Raw genomic sequence first — 6164 nt, 5'->3', positions numbered from 1 at the left:
GCCTGTTGCCCGGACCTCTGGCAGTCTCTATGGTGGTGCCACAGGGTTCAATTCTCGGGTCGACTCTCTTCTCTGTATACATCAATGATGTCGCTCTTGCGGCTGGCGATTCTCTGATCCACTTCTACGCAGACGACACCATTCTGTATACTTCTGTCCCTTCTTTGGACACTGTGTCAACTAACCATACAACTCTCCTTCCGTGGCCTACAACTGCTCTTAATTGCAAGTAAAACTAAATGCATGCTCTTCAACTGATCGCTGCCCGCACCTGCCTGCCCATCCAGCATCACTACTCTGGACGGTTCTGACTTAGAATATGTGGACAACTACAAATACCTAGGTGTCTGGTTAGACTGTAAACTCTCCTCCCAGACTCACATGAAGCATCTCCAATCCAAAATTAAATCTAGAATCGGCTTCCTGTTTCACAACAAAGCATGCTTCACTCATGCTGCCAAACATACCCTCGTAAAACTGACTATCCTACCGATCCTTGACTTCGGCGATGTCATTTACAAAATAGCCTCCAACACTCTACTCAGCAAACTGGATGCAGTCTATCACAGTGCCATCGGTTTTGTCACCAAAGCCCCATATACTACCCACCACTGCAACCTGTATGCTCTTGTTGGCTGGCCCTCACTACATATTTGTCATCAAACCCACTGTCTCCAGGTCATCTATAAGCCTTTGCTAAGTAAATCCCCGTCTTATCTCAGCTCACTGGTCACCATAGCAGCACCCACCTGTAGCACTCGCTCCTGCAGGTATATTTCACTGGTCACCCCCAAAACCAATTCCTCCTTTGGCCACCTTTCCTTCCAGTTCTCTGCTGCCAATGACTGGAATGAATTGCAAAGATCACTGAAGCTGGAGACTCATATCTCCCTCACTATCTTTAAGCATCAGCTATCAGAGCAGCTTACAGATCATTGCACCTGTACATAGTCCATCTGTAAATAGCCCATCCAACTACCTCATCCCCATATTGTTATTTATTTTATTTATATATTTTTTTTTTTTGCTCCTTTGCACCCCAGTATCTCTACTTGCACATTCATCTTCTGCGCATCTTTCACTCCAGTGTTTATTTGCGAAATTGTAATTATTTCACCACTACGGCCTATTTATTGCCTTACCTCCCTAATCTTACTTCATTTGCACACACTGTATATAGACTTTTCTATTGTGTTATTGACTGTACGTTTGTTTATTCCATGTGTAACTCTGTGTTGTTGTTTGTGTTACACTGCTTTGCTTTATCTTGGCCAGGTCGCAGTTGGAAATGAGAACTTGTTCTCAACTGGCCTACCTGGTTAAATAAAGTTTAAATAATTGTATTTTTATTTTATTTTTATACTGTATGTGGGAATGTCCGTCCTACATGTAGTGTTGGTACATGGAATATTCCTCAACTTTATATATCATAAATTGCTATTGCAAATAGAAGTATTATGTTCAACAACTGACTTTTTCAGATATTATTTTGACAAACACACTTTGGTGCTTACAATTCATTCTCTATTGTCATAGATTTGGTGGGCACTGTCATCTGTGATCTTTGTGATATGACTTTCTTTAAGCACGTACTAATGAAACTGTCACTTAATTTATTTATTTTAAGTCTACAAACACTCTACATTTATTCACTCTGTGATAGGGTTGGATCCTATATGCTACTTTTATTATTGTCCTGTAAATGGTTCAGTGCCTATAATTTAGGCTGTGTGTAGAATGGGACATAGAGGAAATTACCTCTACTACTAGATTACAGTGATAAGGAAAACAGCATACAAATTTGGCTTGTGTATTCATTTGCCTATAACTAATCAGAATTCCATTATGTTTACATAAAAACGAGAATATTTCAAAATGAGAAGATCCTGCCATGGAAAAGACGACTGGGTGGACATGAAGTGGAAAGTGGAAAGGAGGGGAAATAACTCACACCATGCAGCAGGACACCTTCAGCTGCGGGGTCTTTGTAATGCAGGTTTGATAGTTATATTTTCAATAATGAATGGTTAGCTGTTATGTGACAATTAGGTCAAAAGCTCTATTTTATTTTTTGGTGTCGATGACCAAGGAAGTTGCACAGAACTTCCCCAAYATCCCCTCCCAAATTGATATGGAACCTTCAAAAACACATGGAGCAACTGCGAAAAGAAATGGCTGAGGACATACTAAAGATGTCTGGTATGTAATGACATTTCATTCAAAGTAAATGTAAATTCTTTATTTTTATGTAGTTGTGTCAGACAGCCATATGTTCAGTTCATGCCTATGATTTCAGAGTTCAACAAAGCCAACAACTGCTTCATGTGTGCCACTGATAAAGAACCTGGATGTGGCCCAAAGACTGACTGGGTTAGTAACTTTATTTAACATGTTTATMATMTTTTGACAACAGTGACGGCATGTAAGACAATTTATGATATAACACAATGGATGGCGAATTCATCATTCGTCATACTGCATTGATATTTGATATTATTTATAACGTATTACGCTTTGTTTTGTTTTAGATTGAATGTTTTGCATGCCAACAGTGGTTCCATGTGCTCTAACTAGGAATGAAGACGAGTTCAACAGAGTAATGAACACAAACTGGAAGTGCTGTCTTTGTTGTTGAAAATGTATGCTATACACCATCCAGACTGAAGAGGCTCTGAAATGTACATCAACCAGGGATAAAGAGAAAGTTAACACGGTGAAATGTTTCATACTTATTTGAAGTTAAGTGTCTGACATGTTGGAAAAGATTAAAGGTCTACAATTTCTGTTTAATTTGTCAACATTACATTTTTATTCATTGATATACTGACCACCATTACTGTGGTTACATGTTCAGTATATGTATTGACCAGCAAACCCACTGCAGCCTACCTCACTAGCTCACTCTCCATCCCTGCTTTGGACAGTTAATAGCATGACTCTCGTACTTTGCCGTTTTCCTTTATGGTTGATATTAACGACGAAATGAGATATTATCTGTCTCTCTCCTATTGTGTACTGTTACACTGTTAAATACTGTGGAAAAATTAAAAAACAGGGAAAATAAGTACTTAGAACTACCATTTATTATAGATAAATATTAAAGGGTAAACACAACACTGGACCCCCTAATTGTCAAACTAATATTAACGTACAACAATATAGAAGAGACATAACTAGAGGTTATGCAATATGGGTGTATATCCCCTGCACGCTTCTTAGGTGTGTAATTGACATGACCAAGGAGCTATTGAAATGTAAAACTATGAAAAATGTACGTTAAACCGCGTGATTTTACAGCACACAAACAAGAGTGTGCAATATAGAAGGGTACATTCTGCACCATGTTTGAAGTCAGTAGGTCACATGACCAAGGAGCTATTGAAAAACAAAATTTTGAGATTTGTGAGATGGAAATGGACTAACTAAAGGGTGTGCAATATAGAAGGGGAGTCAGTGGACATTCTGGACCTTGTTTCAAGTTACTAGGTCACATGACCAAGGAGCTATTGAAATKTTACATTTGGAAAAATTCATGTAAAATCTTGTGAGATGGAAATGGACTAACTAAATGGTGTGCAATATAGAATGGTAGTCAGTGGACATTCTGAACCTTGTTTGAAGTCATTAGGTCACATGACCAATGAGCTATTGAAATTCAAAAATGTAAATAAATCATTTAAAATAGTGCAAGATGTAAATTGACCAAAAATAAATGTGTGCAATGTGTGTCTATGCCATCGGGTTAGCTAGAACCAGTTTTGAAAGTTTTAGGAGTAATGGTTAAATAGCTATTGGAATTCKAAAAATGTGATTTGTCACTATGTTGATGGTCCCTAACTGCTGTTGGTGGACGTAAGGAAAACTACAGGCGAATATCCAACCTGAAACTGTCTTTACCTCGGTTATATCAACACACTAATCCCTCCCATTTAACAACTCTAAATCGCCTTGGCATAGTATGCATCAAGTCACCTGCCAATAAAGTTGCATACAACGTTTTAAAGGTTTATCATTTTCATCAAACACAATCAAAGTTAACATATGCCTTAGATGCCTTCAATTGCCCAATTTGTAGGCATCTTTTTTTTAACAACGTGATAATGCTCTCCAATGGGATACTTGAAATAACAATGTAGGTAATTAAATAATCAAAAGAAAAACATGTTCATTTATTAGCCTAGTGGTTATATGTATTTGGGCATAACATGTGAAATAGACATTACGTGAAATCACTGTCAAAGACACAAGAGGTCTCGATTATTTATGGTTTGATTTACATGTTACATATTAGACATTTAGCAGACACTCTTATCCAGTGCGATTTGAATGAGCATTGGGCTTAAGTGCCTTGCTCAAGAGCACATCGTCTGATTTTCCGCCTAGTCGACTTGGGAATTCGAACCAGCGACCCTTTTGTTACTGGCCAAACGTTCTTAACCACTAGGCTATAGAAATATCAAAACGTTATTTTAACAACTCCAAAGCAATTGCTTGTCTATGGCGCAGGAACCACTGACTCGCTGTATTTTTCTATTATCAAGACACCTGCTGGTAACTTTTAACTAGTTAGGATAGCTCATGAGGTATCCTAAATACTGTATCTGTAGACTAGGTGTGACTCTTACGCTTGATCCGAAAATGTGATCGGAGGCGCGGTATGGATCATGTGAGGCAAAGCGGAGCCTCTGGAGGCACACAGAGGCCAAATTGAGCACAGTACCGCATCGCTGTGCGCCTCAAATTTTGTAACAATGCAGAGGGCTCCATATAGCTCCGCATTGACATGATTGGTTGACGGTATGTGGGGACTTTACAACTTCCTTCACAGCAACTCTGCAGTACTCCTATCAGCGCAAGAAGTATGAATGCCCTGACTTCTGCAAAGGCCCAAGAAGTATGACCATTTACGATTAAAGAGGCTTCATGCATAGCTTTCAGTGGTGTAAAGTACTTTAGTAAAAATACTTTAAAGTACCATGCAAGTTATCTGTACTTTTGCCAACTTTTACTTCAATACATTCCTAAAGAAAATGTTATTTTTACTCTATACATTTTCTCTGACACTCAAAAGTACTCCTTACATTTTGACAATTCACACACTTATCAAGAGAACATCCCATGTCATCTCTACTGCCTCTGATCTGGAAGACTCGTTAAACAAATGCATTTGCAAATGATGTCTGAGTGTTGGAGTGTACCCCTGGCTATCTGTCAATAAAAAAAGAGAAGAAAATTGTGCCATCTGGTTTGCTTAATATAAGGAATTTGAAATTATTTATACTTTTACTTTTGATACTTAAGTACATTTTAGCGATTCCATTTACTTTTGATACTTAAGTATATTTAAAACCAAATACTTTCAGGCTTTCACTCAAGTAGTATTTTACTGGGTGACTCAGTTTTACTTGAGTAATTTTCTATTAAGGTATCTTTACTTTTTCTCAAGTATGACAATTGAGTGCTTTTTCCACCACTGCTAGCTTTTATTATAGTAGTAAAATGTCTCTATTCTCAGCACTAATTTTCTACTCTGAGACACTGTGGATACTGAATGGTTTAATTAATGATCATGAAAACGATGTAAACCGCATGCCATGACCGTCTGTCACCAGATCTGAGCACAACTGAACACTTATGGGAGATTCTGGAGCGGTGCCCGAGACAGCATTTTCCACCACCATCAACAAAACACCAAATTATGGAATTTCTTGTGGAACAATGGTGTCTCATTCCTCCAATAGAGTATTACATACACCGTACAGGCTTCCACAGTTTTACAATGGAGTGTACCTTGTATCTGTACTTACCCTCCAGAAATGAAACATCCAGATTATTTCTATCTTTTCCTCAAGACTCCAATATAAACCTGTCTGGTGTTTAAGATGTGTGCTACACTATATAACCCCTCTATACGGTCAACACTGCTGTGTGTCTAATATAATCCCTCTGGCATTGAATCTAGTTTGTGCCTTCGTGTCCTTTTACCCTGTCACTATACACATGTGCTTCTCCATTTGATTCAAAAAGGTTGGTATTATCTGTCCACCTTTCTTCCAGTTCCTTTGTAGCTGATTTACTTTCCTGGCTGTGGCTAAAGCAACAGACTGATTCCCAGTCCCCTTTAACTAGGTGTTCTGAGGTTATATGGAACTGGCTTGGCTATA

General features: G+C 38.4%; 1 long non-coding RNA gene across 1 annotated transcript; it reads left to right on the top strand.

Moving 5' to 3' along the window:
* The first annotated feature begins 2085 nt into the window (after nt 1–2085).
* Nucleotides 2086–2784, top strand: LOC139022851 (uncharacterized). The gene is made up of 3 exons (XR_011473913.1): nt 2086–2199; nt 2297–2370; nt 2529–2784. It is a non-coding gene; the product is annotated as an uncharacterized lncRNA (long non-coding RNA).
* The last annotated feature ends 3380 nt before the right edge of the window (nt 2785–6164 follow it).

The sequence above is a fragment of the Salvelinus sp. IW2-2015 genome, linkage group LG23 (genome assembly GCF_002910315.2).
Source record: "Salvelinus sp. IW2-2015 linkage group LG23, ASM291031v2, whole genome shotgun sequence".
Lineage (NCBI taxonomy): Eukaryota > Metazoa > Chordata > Actinopteri > Salmoniformes > Salmonidae > Salvelinus > Salvelinus sp. IW2-2015.
This window is presented reverse-complemented; position numbering and strand designations above follow the sequence as displayed.